A 16,735-nucleotide genomic window follows, 5' to 3' on the forward strand; every position below is an offset into this window, starting at 1 on the left:
ATGTTGACAATCAACCAAGTCTCAGTGAACACGAGCACACAGCAGTTACTCACTGTCCGGTTCGTAGATCTCAGCAGGCGAATGTAATCCCTTTTGTTGTCCAGCGATCGAACATTCGCCAGAAGAATGGAAGGCATGGCCGGGCGAGCTGGGTTGGCCGCCAGCCTGGCCCGGACGCATCCGCGCTTGCCCCTCTTCTGCCTCCTCGCACACCGCTTCCGACGCTTTCTATCCGGGGGAGGAGTAGCAGGCGAGTCCGGCGTTGGTTCAGGACGGAGCAGTCCGAGTTCCTTTAATGTCTCCGCTTCAAAGTTCAGAACGCCGCAAAACTCGCTTTCGCCGATATCGAGCAGAACCTGCCTGCTGTACTTGTAGCACGACGTAGTACGACGAGACGAACACATAAAACTGTCTGACAAACACTCATTAAACGAACAAAACACCGTTCGGGCGGGACAGAGAGAGGTCGCTGTGTGTGCACGCGCCGCCATCTTGAATCATGTGATAGACAGTTTTTGCATAATTTGAATAAGGCAAAATAACATGCTTTTTCTCTTTGCTTCAGATGCAATCATTTTCTGTCTAAAAATCGAATTTGGTGTTCAAAAAGTCTTTTTTCAAACTTGAGTCTTGAAAAAGAGGGGGTCGTCTTATAATCAGGGTCGTCTTATATTCGGGCCAGTACGGTATATCACAATCTATGATCCCAAAAGGCTCTAATATCGATTCAAATTCTTCTTGCAACATTACTCATAGTGGATGACAGATAGCTTGATTAGAAAAAAGTGCACATCTCAATTATGAAAGATTTAAGATTCATTCTCCAAAGATGTCGGCAGTGCCGGTTGATTTACACAAAGCAATAGTCCGTTCTATTCTTGATGCTGCTGTAATACTCAACGCGCATGTTGAAAAAACAGCATAATGAAATTTGCTTGGATTAAAAATTGACAAGAGTTGATGAGAAAATCAATCTTTGATCCTGGCACATACTTGTACCGCAAATATGGCAATATCAATACCCCCAACCCTACTTGTTTGTGTATTCCTCTATTTGATCTTTGAAATGAGAGCTACTCTCTTCCTTTACAACCGAGGCAGGTGCCGTGATGGGAATGCGAATGTATGTGCATAAATATTGGTATTTGTCCAAATCTCATTCATATAAAATGGCCCACCTGAATGAGAATGGTGCCTCGCAGGGTCGTATGCTATTACAATTTTAATGTGAATTCAGGCTTGTGGAAGATGAGAGAAGGGGGGGGGGGGGGGGGGGGGTCGGCATCTGAAATGGAAGCGTTCATCTTTCCTTTCTGTTGGTCAGCAAATGCGCTCAAAGGGAAGGAAACAGCCTGGTGAAAAAAGTGGAGACGAGGCTGATCTTAGAGAAATCATTTTATTGCAGATCAGCCTATTTCACCTTTGCTCTGCTACAAGTGGATATGCCAGGCTTGGGTTTATTGCATTTATCAGCTGTGACTTGGATGGCTGATTTTTTTGTGTGCTGGTGGCTCCATACTTCTGCTTTTCTTCTGCTCAGAAGAAAATCTCTTGGTCTTGGGAAAGTAATTTTCAAATGAAATTTTGCCAGGTAAAGAAAGTGCATATGTCATCACTGTAAGGGATCGAACAGTACAGCCAAGTGCGTAGCGACAGAGACTTTATTGCGGGCGGGGGTAAGGTGGGAGTAGCTGGAGCTGACGCTGGAGCGGCGATCTGGCTGGGGAAAAACAGGCTATTCTGCTGGATCTTTGACTCTTCAAGGAAGTCAGTTTCTCGTGGACCGGAGAGCGAAGCAACATCACGGGACAGACTGACACTCGGGTCTGCGCTGGCGGCGTTGATATAGCGCTGTCCATGAGCCTGTGGCAGGTGGCGGCGATTCCGCTGATAGGGGAGGGCGTGGTCCTGTCACAGGTGGCGCCAGTACGTGACAATCACGGACATTGTTTTTTTTTTTGTTTTTTTTACTCCTCCAGTTCATTTTCAACAGGTTGCATGTGCTGTTGCCAGGCAGGTTGCATGTAATCTATTAAGATTTTGATCTTTCACTAAGAGCCCATATAGCAGGTGCTAAATTACATGTTCACTCACTCTTGCCCGACTATTTAATTTGGATACAGACGATGAGGTCTTTGCGTATTAATATCGATTAATATAGTGAGTACATTACAGTACATGATTAAATTGTAGAATAAATAACTGAGCTCACTGCCTTGCTCCTGTGACGTTTTATTTTTATTTTTTACCGTAAGTCATGGCATGCATGCGTCCTATACTGCAGTGCGTCCTATGTGTAGATTAAGTACAGAAAAGCCCCCGGAATTGAGTCTGCGCCTTTTAACCCGAAGCGCCTTATGGTGCGGAAAATAAGGTAACCCATTTTTGGGGTTGTTTTATACAACAAAATGCCTGCTTTGGAAGTTGGGTCAAATTGACACAACCTCCTGGGTTGCTCCAATTTTTAACACAAATTGAGGAAAATTGCATTCCGCAGTGAAAGATATTGAGTGTTTACTTTTGTTTCTGGCAATTCAAAAATGTTCTCCACTCTGCCTCATTGGGACTTTGTTTGGCTCTGACCTGAGTGCGCCTTTTAACCCGAAGCGCCTTATGGTGCGGAAAATACGGCAACCCATTTTTTGGCTTGTTTTATACAACAAAATACCTGCTTTGGAAGTTGGGTCAAATTGACACAACCTCCTGGGTTGCTCCAATTTTTAACACAAATTGAGGAAAATTGAATTCCGCAGTGAAAGATATTTAGTGTTTACTTTTGTTTCTGGCATTTCAAAAATTTTCTCCACTCTGCCTCATTGGGACTTTGTTTGGCTCTGACCTGTGTATGCCTTTTAACCCGAAGCACCTTATGGTGCGGAAAATACGGTAACCCATTTTTTGGCTTGTTTTATACAACAAAATGCCTGCTTTGGAAGTTGGGTCAAATTGACAACCTCCTGGGTTGCTCCAATTTTTAACACAAATTGAGGAAAATTGCATTCCGCAGTGAAAGATATTTACAATCACATCAGTGACACTCTGAGCGGAAGAACCCGCCAAAACATGTCAGGTAAATGAACCTAAAACATCCTTCCATCCATCCATCCATTTTCTGTACCGCTTAGTCCCCACGGGGGTCGCGGGCGTGCTGGAGCCTATCCCAGCCGTCATCGGGCAGTAGGCGGGGGACACCCTGAACCGGTTGCCAGCCAATCACAGGGCACACAGAGACAAACAACCATACGCACTCGCACTCACACCTAGGGACAATTTGGAGTGCTCAATCGGCCTACCAAGCATGTTTTTGGGATGTGGGAGGAAACCGGAGTGCCCGGAGAAAACCCACGCGGGCCCGGGGAGAACATGCAAACTCCACACAGGGAGGGCCGGAGGTGGAATCGAACCCGCACCCTCCCAACTGTGAGGCGGACGTGCTACCCAGTGCACCACCGAGCCGCCCTGAACCTAAAACAAATTGTTTGATATAGAATAACCAGTGAAGTAATTGAAAAAGAAAAAACAAGATGAACCTAGTACAACCAACAAAGATATTTAGTGTTTACTTTTGTTTATGGCATTTCAAAAATTTTCTCCACTCTGCCTCATTGGGACTTTGTTTGGCTCTGACCTGTGATGACTCCTGCGTGGTCCAAGTTTCCACATTAAAAAAAGAAAATCAGCCATCGCAATTTGTCTCAGGTTTGAGAAATGCATGTGCTAAATTCATCTATTCGCAATATACTCCTCTCAGAATACCCATAATTAAGTGCCCAACAAGAACAATCAGGATTGCGCCCGTTTTTACAAACCTTGAGCAAATCAGGCCCAAAGTGTCTAATTTCATTGTCATTCTGTTAGTGTGTCAGTGGAAAAAAACAACTTCTGAAAGAGCCTCTTGTTTGCTGGTGTTGTCAATGGCAACAGGGCCACGGTGAGGATTAGGTGGGCAACAGGCAGCTTTCAGCTGACTGATGCTTTGTCCAGGTCTTCGTCAACAGGCTGGATGGACACTTTCAAAAAGACACCCCGGCGAGCCCTGTCCCGCTCTGCTGCTTCTATTTCTCTCAAAACCGGGTACGAGTTGGACCTCTCAGTAAAGATTTGATCATGAATGGAGAATAGGTCTTTGCTCCCCACCAACCTCTGCCTCTTGGGAGAGAAAGTCGACCAACAACAACTATTGCAATCTGTGACATTTGTAGGAGGAAAAGATTACTTTGGTTTAGGTTTACTGCTTCTACAATTTCAAGCCGAGGAAATGTTACATCAAATATTTGGCCTCTTAACAACTACGACAACATAGTAAATTAGACATTATTTTATATTAAATGTGTGTCTTGAATGCAGGACCTGTTCCATTACGCTCCTTCACACATGAAATCACAAAACGCCCGACTAAAAGTGTCCTACTATTCTGTCATTTGACATATTGTTCATGCAAACAGTAAACATTAGTATGCCTCATGCAGATATATGTTTAACTTTAGATGATTTACGGAAATGATGAACACACAGACGCATTTATCGACGGACCTGTTCGCAGTGACTGCATGCAAAGCATTATTCAAGTAAGCAAGTTTCCAAATTAATTTGACCCACTTAAATCAACGAAAAACATGCCTCAACAAGCAAGGCTCCATTTTGCATATTTATGGATTTTTAAATCACCTTTCCTTCGTAGGGCTGTTATATATTCCAAATACAAATACATATACCATATCAAGGACTTTTTTTGTACTTGAATGTTGTTCTTGCAGATTTGTGGCCAAAGTTGGAATATTCAAAACACTAAATTCATTTTAATTTCCTGATAGTAAAAAGAGTTAAATCTTTATTTTAAATTAAGCAGCTTAGAAAGATAACGTTTCCAAGAATCCGCAGTAGACTCAACCTAGATTGGATACAAATTTCATTGTATTAACATTAAGTGACTGCACCAAGGACTCAAAAGTGATAGTCAAAGGCAAAGTCTGCTTTATTGTCAATTTCTTCACATACCAAGACACACAAAGAAATCGAAATTACGTTCCCACTATCCCACGGTGACAAGACATAGTACACAATATACATACAAGTAAACATCCATCCATCCATTTTCTGAACCGCTTAGTCCCCACGGGGGTCGCGGGCGTGCTGGAGCCTATCCCAGCGGTCATCGGGCAGTAGGCGGGGGACACCCTGAACCGGTTGCCAGCCAATCGCAGGGCACACAGAGACAAACAACCATTTGCACTCGCACTTAGGGACAATTCGGAGTCTTCAATCGCCCTACCAAGCATGTTTTTGGGATTTGGGAGGAAACCGGAGTGCCCGGAGAAAACCCACGCGGGCCCAGGGAGAACATGCAAACTCCACACAGGGAGGGCCGGAGGTGGAATCGAACCCGCACCCTCCTAACTGAGGCGGACGTGCTATCCAGTGCCCCACCGAGCCGCCTACAAGTAAACAACACAAAAAAAAATAAAACCAAGAAGGCACAATGAATAAATAATAAATAAACAAATAACATAATAAATAAGAGGAGCAGTCACTTGTTTTTAAAGAAAATATCTTGAATTGAATTGGAATGGAGCAGGGCGACCAAATGCAGCTTGGACCAGGGTTTATTTAGGGAAAAGCGAAGTGGAACGGAGCATCCAGGGAAACAGACAGGAACTAGCAAACTAATGACATGACTGAATGACTAACCGAAACAGACTTGAAAACGACAGGAACCAAAAGACATGAAGACATCAAACGACAACAATGATCCGACGGGGCGTGAGGGGCAGACAGGATTTATATACACGACAGGTAACAAGAGGCAGGTGAGAATAATCAAACTAATCATGGGGGACACAGGAGGGGAGGGGCGAGCACACAGACAGAAACCGTGACAACAGACACATAGTGGAACGGCTGGGGACAAGACGTGACAGTTTTGGGTATAGATAACCCCTCTTGCCTCGACACAAAGAGTCAAATGCATGATGATTGCGATATAAAACATTTTAGTTTTGAATTCTCCTGTCTGCGCTGTGACCTCCATGGAGCAGTTTTCATTCCCTCAGACCGCACGCTGGCATGTTCATTTTTTTGAGTGCCAAGTGTCACATGTCCCTCAGCAGATTAACAACATGCATGGACGTGACCATGGAGTACTGACGCCTGGATACTATATAACAGAATGTTTTTACAGTCAAGTTGATCTCTGGTGAGGAGGTTTAAGTAAGTCATTTCAGGCAAGCCATCACCAAAGTGTGATGTTTTTCAGCAACTTTTGAAATCTATGAGTGTCTTATCTCCCCAGAGTGGGAAATCTAATGTGTCTGTTAAATTTTGTGGATGACCTCTGCACTGTGTGCGAGTGTGTGTGTGTGTGCGTGTGTGCGTGTGTGCATATGTGCGTGTGTGTGTGTGTGCGTGCGTGCGTGCGTGTGTGTGTGCGTGTATACATGCCACAGGGGTTTAACCCTGCCACATTGATCCCCGGACTGCTCAGGGCTGCCTAATTCTCCAATTTTCAGCTGTTAGAGATAGAATTGGAATAATAAACAGCTGAACCTCCCTGCCTAGTAATCCCTCAGCCCCCTCTACCCCCTTTCTCAACTGACTTTTCAGGGCAACTGGGGGAGGGAGTAGAGTTTCTCTCTGACCCTAATCTGGACCAAAGCTCATGCGCTTGCTCCTCAACTCTAATGAAATGATATGGTCACCCTTGTGCGCCTGGAACTGATTATCACCACCAACACACACGCAAACAGTGCATAACAATTAGGGACTCACACTCTCCTTCTTTCTTTTAGCTCTTCAGAAGAAGCCTGGCACAAGTGTGGGGAATAATTCTTGACGGTCTATTGAGAAAGGTAATTTGTGTTTAGATGTTTAGTTTGTCGAAAGCAGGGGTCTCAAACTCCAGTCCTCGGGGGCCGCATTCCTACATGTTTTCCAAGTTTCCCTCGTTAAACACACCTGATTCAACATGACAGAAGTCATCAGCTATGTGATGCCAATGAAAACTAACAGCAAAACTGAAAATGTGGGGAAGATAAACAACAAAATAATCCCTTCTGGACCCACCTCGCTGTTCATCCTCACGTTCTGCAGGAGCCTGATAATTGAATCAGGTGTGTTTAACGAGGGAAACTTGGAAAACATGTAGGAATGCGGCCCCCGAGGACTGGCGTTTGAGACCCCTGGTCTAAAGCAATGTGCTGCTCCAGGTCAGTTTCCACAGTCCTGGAAAAATTTCCCAAGCACTAAATACGATATCGATAAACTTTTGGGGCCCAGATGTAAACTGTCAAATCCACTCAATGAAGGATAGCACCAAATGGTGTCTTTTCTCATATTCGTATCAACTCCATTAGTCTTTAAAGTCATTAAAATGTCACGTCTCCATTCTCCGTTTGGGCTGATTGCCCCATGAATGGGCGTTTTGCCACAAACTGGCACCTGCTAGTCCCGTTTTGCGGTCCCGTGTTTTTTTGGGACGTGTTGTTGCGTCTCCGCTCTTGCTCCTCCCTGCCAGTGCTCCTCCCAGTCGAGCAATCACTGTCACATGTCTCCAATTGTTAACCAGTGTATTTAAATCTTGCCTGCGTGTCACTCCCTGTCGGGTCATCTGTTTATGTCCTACTGTTCATTCTCACCTGTCAAAGTTAGTACCTGTTCCTGTTTTCTGTTTCCTGGTCCGAGTAAACTTTTGTTGCCTTGCTCGTTGATCGTGTGGAGTTTCTGCACCCGTGGTCCAAGAGGACTTCTGTTCCCTCACCTGCTGTCTGTGAGGACTTCTGACCACCCTGTAAACCTGCTCTCTACTTCCTTTTCCCCTCAAATAAACATTGGTCTGAGCTGCATTTGATCGCCCTGCTCCGTACGGTGAAATGCACAGCCTAACCAGAACACAGTTCACTTCTTCAAAAAAGTCAACGAAGTACAGCAGGGGTTTTAAACTGTTTTTGTCCAAGGGACCACCATTATAACCAAGAAGCCACTCGGGGACCATTGCTTTGGCGGAATATTACTTTTGTTTTGCACCAAAAAAGCTATACAGCACAGGTGTCAAACTCAAGGCCCGGGGACCAGATACGGCCCGCCACATCATTTTATGTGGCCCGCGAAGACAAATTGTGCATCAAATTCGTGTGTCATGACTAGAATTGCAAATTGTCTTCACTTTTAATATCTTTTTTTTAAATATTTGACCAGTTCTTACTCGTCTGATTTGAAAACGAGTTATTTGTCAGTTTGTTTTGTAGCTTTTACTGTATATAATATGAAGTGCTCATACATTTATTTGGGTTGGCAGTCATAATGGCCCTCCGAAACAAGCTATGACTACAATGCGGCCCGCGAAAACAATGAGTTTGACACCCCTGCTATACAGGCTATTTATTTGCCTCTGTTGGTCTACTTTGGGAATCTCAGTGACATTTGACATAATTTGGATGGGTAAACGATTCACAAAATTAGCTCGAAAATAAATCAAGTCTAAATAATAAATCAAGTTTATTTTTGAAATTTGTTACAATTATTTTCCATTTCCAATTTCACGCCCGACCTGCAATACCGCTACAGGCCACTAGCAGGCTAAAATACAGTGCAAGAGCTGTATTTTTTCCGAAGCTAACCATACTCATTTTCTATTAGGCGTGGCGTCAAGCTGCACTGCGTCCATTGTGAGGTGTTGCCAATAATTTTACACTGCATCATATTGAATTGATTTTTGTTGGTTGTAATTAAACATTTATAGCCTCAATTGTTCAAATGGCTATCATTATGGTAACAAGTGAATTAATCTACAAAAGATAAACACCTCTACACTGACTCTCTTCACCAACGACATGATCAGCAAGGCATAATGACAGTCCAAAGTCACTTTCAAGTGATGACTAGAGTCAAGCCACTGGACTGCAATGTCTGAAACACTAGTTTATATCAATTTAACACATTTTAGGCACACAAAGCAGCAAATATTCAAACCCCATGAGGCAATTGAATTCATTGATCAATTCATCATCTGTCTTTGTTTGCTGTTGCCATTGAGTTATACAGACATACATACCATATTGGTCCGAATACAAGACGACCCTGATCATAAGACGACCCCCTCTTTTTCAAGACTCAAGTTTGAAAAAAGACTTTTTGAACACCAAATTTAATTTTTATACAGAAAATATTTACTGTACATCTGAAACAAATGATTTTAACAATATATTCGAGAGAAAAAGCATGTTATTTTGCCTCATTCAAATCATGCAAAAACTGTCCATCACATCTTAATATATGAACATTAAATATGTAAACTAAAGTGCAATCACATTGTAAATGAATGGCTTCTGGTTTTTGAAATGTACGTAAATAAACCAATCTACTGTGATGAAACAACAAAATTGCAATAACTGCATGAAGTCTTACTGTACCTGTAGTCTTGAAACAAATCTGAATAAGGAAAAACATTGCAATAAAATAATGCAAACTGCTTCTGCTATTTTTATTTTTATTCTTCGTGACAGGGGTTCGCTTTGGCCTGGGGAGTTAAGTTCTGCATTCGCTTTAAAGATATTTGGCGCAATCTAGCGTTGTGAATGGGTATAATGTCTAGACCCCGAATGTAAGACAACCCCCACTTTTTCAGTCTTATTTCACTGTAAAAACACCGTTTTATATTCGGGCCAATGCGGTACATTTAGGTCCATAGCAATGTGGGAAGAGCCTGTTGTACACAACCAAGAGAGATTTGAAAGGAGGGGGGCAAAAAGGACTGCTGGGTTTTAGATATGTTATAGAGCTACATTACGTGTTGAGGCATCATGGTGGAAGAGTTATGAGCATAATTGCTGCACAATCGAGGAGTTTGCATGTTGTCGCCTGTTAATCCCAAATCCCGAATGTCACGTGCGGGCGCCGCCGGCCGCTCGGCCACGCCCCCCCATCCTGCCCTGATCACCGGCACCTGGCGCTGGCTCATCAGGAAGTCTATATTAACGTGACCAACTCAATTCCAGTTGTTAGCTTGTCTTGTCATGTCCTTGTTCGCATCGATCTTAGAAAGCTTGACTCCCCGTTTCCTGGTGATTCAGTCCTTGTCCAGTCAGTCCTATTCCGCTTTTGCAGCAGCAGCCGTCCGCTCCAGAAGAGTCCTGTCATCCAGCCACCCACGCTCAGCGAATACAGCCTCGCCCGTCCACCGCTCCAAGACTCCATCGATCCCTTTCACAATAAAGTCTGGTCGCTCTGCACATGGCTGTACTGTCCGATCCTTACACCGAAAACATGTACGTTCATTGAAGACTCCAAATTATCATAGGACAGTGTGAATTTCTTTTTTTCTTTTTTTGTATGGAGGGGTGCCTGGATCAAGTGATAGAAGTAAAATGCTGGTGTATCTTATTGTGTTCCCCGCTTCCACTGTTCATCATCGGGTGAACAACCTTCTGAACGGAAATGTCGAGCTGTCGACGCCATGAGTATGTGGTCAAATGTCCGTGTGTTGATCTGTAGCCTCTTTCTATTTTTTAAGCCTGCCACGTTTTGTTTGCTTTCTCCATCTCTCCATTAACCTTCAATCAAGAGGCAACTACCAAACCTCCCAACATTTTTCTACTGTACTGTACATTCTTGGCTTGCCACAGCAGTATTCCGTTCTGTTCGCTGCCGTGGGAAACCACTTTGGCATCACTAATTTGGCCAGCAAAACAGACACCATTGAGAGGCAGACATGCTAGGAAGTAACAGCAATGGAGAATGGGGGCTTCATCATATTTTATCTAAACTGTATGTTCTTACTGTTTAACTTCACTCTTTTATTTATAGATCACATTAAAAAAGAGACTGCAATTGAAACAAAGTACGTAGACACAAAATGGAACAATGGAATAATAATAATAATAATAATAATATGAAGAAAAAGAAGGAGAAGAAGAATAGAGTGTGAGCGTGAATGGTTGTTTGTCTCTGTGTGCCCTACGATTGGCTGGCAACCAGTTCAGGGTGTCCCGCTTCTTCAGCTGGGATAGGCTCCAGCACGCCCGCGACCCCTGTGAGAGAATGGATGGATAAAATCAATAATAATACTCAGAAGAAGAAGGTGACAATATAGTAAGAAGAAGAGGGTGAAGAGACAAAGAAGACATAGACAAAGCCTTAAAATGTTGTGTGAAGCTGGTAGGAGGAAAGACAATCATGATTGTCACCTCCATGTCAGGGTCCGGGAGTTTTCTCTTCTGTCCATAGGTGGCATCCGTGGCAGGGTGGCTGAGGATCCACAGGGGTCGCTGATCAAGCTCATTAAGGAGAGGGGCTTAAGGAGCTTGCTGCCAGCAACTCGTCGCCTGAGTGTTGCCCATCTTGGTACCTCTACGGCTGTGTATCTACGCTCTGATTCTACCCTGCTCGCCTTCACCGCGTCTCCTGGCTCTCCGCTCCTGGACCCACCTCGCTGATCTCCGATAAGATCCACTCCTTCCTGGCAGCACTTCACTCACTCCACCATCGAAGCACCAGGTCTGTTACTCCTGTCTCGGACCTTCCAGCTCTGCTACTTCATTCCCCCCTTTTCAATAAACACTTAACGATCACTTCGGTCTTCTTAGTTCGTTCTCCATGTGGGTCAAAACAATCGCCAAAACCATGACAGTCCACTGACCAATGATCACTTTGCATCACATCGCTCACTTTGAACAAACAACTGCAATTTTCTACCAGATGTCTGGCTATTCACAGGCTTGCACATCAAGAAGCTGATATTCTCTCCCCAAAAATATGTCTCAAATAAAGCGGTTTGGAAAATTGATAGATGAATCCTGCTTCTCGCGCTAAATGGTGTAGCACAATGCAAAACAAACATCAAATGGTTAAAAAGGACAAATAGAGGACGTTAGAGGAAATTAGTGGGACAGCCAACTGCCAACTCACAAGGACTTCTTTGAAGTATCCATCCATCCATCCATCCATCCATCCATCCATCCATCCATCCATCCATCCGACGAGCTAACCAGAGACTTTGCACACCTCTTTCACTCGAAATCTCTGCTTGCATTTATGTAATCTGGTTCTGTGTGTGTGTGTGTGTGTGCGTGTGTGTGTGCGTGTGTGTGTGTGTGTGTGTGTGTGTGCGTGCGTGCGTGCGTGCGTGTGTGCGTGTGTGTGTGTGCGTGTGTGTGTGTGTGTGTGCGTTCGTGTGTGTGTGTGTGTGGTGTGCAACACAAAGGATATATCGGAGTAAGAGCTGAGTTTGCCCCCACCATCCTGCAATAAAATGAAGACAAATATAAACTGATGTTTGATTACGAGAATATTTCTTTAAAAAATATTTTTAAAAGAAACACTCAAATCGAGAGTATTATTAAAATTGTATTCTTATTTTTTTCACATTATTAAATAAAAGCACCACACTTGTGCGTTGAAAGGGTTAAGTGGCCTACATACAGTAAGCCAAAGGAATATGTTTCTTGGAATATCGAGAAATGCAAGGCTTCAGTTTACCAAAAACATGAAGCTCATTAACAGATTGTATCACACCCAATCAATGTTGCAAAAAAAAAACTGCTTGAAGGATGACAGCAAAATGCAAGTGCTGGGAAAGGAACTCTCCTCAATTTGTCGGCCTGTAACAAAAACTAAAATAGTTGGTTGGGCATAATAAAGCAATTTACGATTAGCACTAATACAGTAACAGCCATTTCACTTACCATTTTATATCATTTTTGAATGTCGTATTTTTTACATTGTTTAGCTCGCTCATGAAGTGCACTATATAAATAAAGCTGCCTTTCCTTGTCCCATTTAATTATTTCTTGCTTAATTTGACAATCGATTAGTTAATTTAAAAAGTCAATCCATTTTATGACGCATCTCTATGCTGTAGGCTGTTGAATCGGGCTGGGTGGATTCTGGGTTTGATGTGTCCAATATATGCGCCACATACACAGATCTGCTACAAAAACTGACAAGTGTAATTCGATGTTTTTTTATGAGTGCTGTCTGCATGAGGGAAAATACAAATTATGCTTTTACTTCAAATTCATAAAGCCTTGCTTTTCTCATCATAGTACAGCTTCAAAACAAGTAGCCGACCCAAACCATAATCTTTCATTTTTTTGCATATTTTCACCCTGCAAAAACACGATTAAGAGATCAGGGAGCTTTATTAAACTGAAAAATCCACAATATGTGTCCTTGAAAATGTGAAGGTATACAGTATCTCAGTTGCATTCTTTTAAATGAAAAGCACACATGTATGTCCTCTGTATGTCTGAGCTAGTGTTGGGAAGGTAGGGATCAAGGTCATGAGGAGTGACACCTGTCAACTTCACTCATGTGACTTGGAGGTGAGTGTATGTAGCCGTACCTGCCTGACTATTTTTCATCTATCTCATTTTCCTCAAATTTGACTGGTCTTGTGTCCTGATGCCCTGAGGTCTTTGTACTAGTGCTGGGCTCAGCAAGCTGCCCGCGTTCACACACTGCTGCCTCAGCACCAATAGGGCAATGGAGTGACAGAGTTCTCTGACAGAATTCTCTTCAATATCTCAATTCAAAACTCAACGATAGCTTTACCTAACCCTGCATGGCGACACCATGACCAAATTGACTGAGGGTTCCATGGATTCATCCAAATTCAGGGTCTCCACTCTTTCTAGGCTGCATGTGCAGGTTGATGATGTGATCACACTGTGCAAAGACTGTACATGTGAATATATACAGTATATAAAATGTGTGTATGTATGAAAGTATGGTGTGTATATTTTTATTCTTATTTGCCCCTCATTCTGTATAGAACAATCCTGTAAGTGCTGGGTCAACAAAGAAATCTAAACCTCAACAGGCAAAGGAATGGGGCAGCTCAAAATAAAAATAAAGCACATATCTCTTGCATTAGGCTAAATCCTAAAGTATAAATCCTGCCAATGAAATATTACACGTCTTAGCGCCAGATTGGCAAGGGGGTTAGGTGACAACCCAACTGAAATTTGCTGCACCGACTGAACAGATCTGAGGTGGGCCACCTCCTCACAGGTGCTGCCATGATGACTGAGGGTGTCTTCCTGCAGAGCTTCTTCTGATTAGATAGACATCTGCACGACTTGATCTTGTTATTTCGAATGACATTATATGTTAAATGTAAAATTTCAGGTAAAAGATAGGTTGCTCCACCACAAAACTTCTTATTCCTTTTAGAGCTGCCAACTACAGAACAATTATACCAGTATTAACAACAGTAATAGATTTTTAAATATCAAAGGACTGAATTTATTTTATTTAGTATTTTCAAAGATATCAGTTAGAGAAGCAACAATGTTATGTTACATTAATAGATTTTTAATGAGAATTAAAATATCCCACATGGTTTCCATCATGCATAAGTTTCATACGTTCAAGATCATGGTGTCTTCTGCCTGTCATTGGGACATTATCTGGGTTGGTCTCAGTGTTTTTGATCCATGTCCCAGTGTGCACATCATCATCCAGGAACGAATCTACACTGCCATGTCTAAGAATGTTAGACAAAGGGACTAGAAGAAAACATGAAGAAAAAAACACACATCCATTTGATTTCGGTGGCATGTGCGGATGTGAAGATGTCTTATAACCAGGCAGTGTCTTGAAAGCTGAACCATCCAATTTTAACAAGGGTGACGCAGATGTCTGAGACGCCTCCGAAGATATGGCCTCTGTCAACTGCAGCGGCTTGAATTACTGCAGACACTAAATTGCCACACAGTCCAGATTTGAGAAAATGTGAAGAATCTAATTGTGAAATTCACACTTCATTTAACAAGGGCTGGGAATTGAAAACCGGTTCTTGTTGAGAACCAGTTCCCACGTTACCAATTCCTTGGAATTGTTTGCTATTTTGCTAACAATTCCCTTAGTGATTCCAGTCAACACGAATTACGTAACGCACGCTATGCAACATCCGTAGCGACGTAAACAATGATGGCACCTGTCAAGCAGAACCACTCCAAAGATACATTTCGCTAAGAAGGATGAGAATAGAGCGATGTGGAATACAGTCAAACTTCGGTTTTCGAACGTCCCTGTTCTCGAACAAATCAGAATTCGAACGAAAAATTCGAGATTTTTTTGCTTCGGTTGTCGCACAAAATTCAGAGGTCGAACCTCGCGAGATGAGCCGAAAGGACCCGAGAAAACCCGACCGCGCGGCCCGGATGCCGAGTGACTCCGTTCGTTATTGTATTTTCGTTCCTTTGAGGATTGTATTAACCCCTAATCATGCCTCCAAAGAAAGCAAGTGGGAGCAGTTAAGCCATCCTAAAACACAAAGACGCTCTTAAAGCAATGCGACAGTGAGCGCCCGGCGCGCTGCGGTTGCGCGATCGGACCAAATTAAGCTCCCTGCGCACTGAGGTCCATTTATATTTTGGAAAGTACATCAGGACTTTAAAAACATTTTCTAAATTTCAGCGACGGCTCTGTCACAATAATGCGACCAGCGCGGTGCAGTTGCGCGGTCGGCGGCGCGCTACGGTTGCGCGTTCGGCGGTGCGCTGCAGTTGCGCGATCGGACAAAAATGCGCAAATGAAAAAATGCTTAAAAAAGGCGGGGGTTTTTTTTGTCTTGGAAAGGATTAAAATTTTTTCCATGATTTGTAATGGGAAAAATAGATTCGGGATTCGACCGATTCACTTCTCCAACCGCCTTCTGGAACGGATTATGGTTGAAAACCGAGGTTTGACTGTACTTGCAATGTTGAAATCTCAACAAAGGGTGGAAAAACCTCTAATATGCAAAAGCATTTGTACACGCAACATGCCATTAGTTTAACGCAGTGGTCCCCAACCACCGGGCCACGGACGGGTCACTTGGCACCAGGCCGCCAAGCCGTACAGGGGGAAAAAAAATGTTTTTCATCGACGATCAATTCATTCAGGTCAAGACGCCCGTCCCGGTCACGTGACATGTTTCCCAGTTGAACCCGCAAAGCTAGCAAAAATGAGCAAGAAACAGAGATGTTTGGAAAGTTCTTCGGAAAGGGAAAAAAGCCCAATGAGGAGACGGAAGAAGAGGCTCTGACTTCTAAGAAAAGCAAAGCTGCATTTAAAAGAAAATTTCTGGAGTCCTACTTAAAATATGGATTTATCGCCACAGATGACTCTGACGCGCCAAGCCCACTCTGCATAATATGTGGCGACAGGCTAGCTAACGAGGCAATGAAGCCTTCAAAACTGCTTCGGCACATGGAGACCAAGCATCCTGCATTAAAAGACCTACACCACTTCGGGTGTCATTGTCTCCGATTACGCCTAGATGGGACCGGCTCGTTTCTGAGACACAAGCTCAGTGCTCCCACTAATTCAACGGTGAGTTTTATTTTGATGTCGTTTATACTTGTTTTTATGCCAGTCGTATCATTTTATTTCATCGTATTTATATATCTATTATAAATGTAATATTTATTTGTATAAATGTATTCTTTATTTATATAAAGGCCGGTCTGTCATGCTGTAGTGTTTTGTGGGTTGTTTTTGTCTTGTCCTGTCCTTCGTATTGTCACTTCCTGTTTTATTTTTGTAACTCTCCTCTCGTTTCAGTTCGTGGGTCCTTCCTCTGCGTGTCAGGCCACTTGACTTCCCTGATCCCAACCGTGTGCACCTGTGTCGTTGACCCTAATTGTCTGCACCTGTGTCCTCCTCCTTCTGTGTGTGTATATAGCCTGCGTCTTCCCCTCGTCTTGTGCCAGAGCGTCTTGCCTCGTCGTGCACACTAGCGATCACTTTTGTCACAGTC

At 43.3% G+C, this 16,735-nt stretch overlaps 1 long non-coding RNA gene across 1 annotated transcript; it reads left to right on the forward strand.

Moving 5' to 3' along the window:
• Positions 1–5,631: 5,631 nt before the first annotated feature.
• Positions 5,632–16,049, forward strand: LOC119119539. Its single transcript, XR_005097333.1, has 3 exons — positions 5,632–5,917; positions 15,164–15,170; positions 16,040–16,049. It is a non-coding gene; the product is annotated as an uncharacterized LOC119119539 (long non-coding RNA).
• Positions 16,050–16,735: the final 686 nt, after the last annotated feature.

This window comes from Syngnathus acus, chromosome 2 (assembly GCF_901709675.1).
Source record: "Syngnathus acus chromosome 2, fSynAcu1.2, whole genome shotgun sequence".
Lineage (NCBI taxonomy): Eukaryota > Metazoa > Chordata > Actinopteri > Syngnathiformes > Syngnathidae > Syngnathus > Syngnathus acus.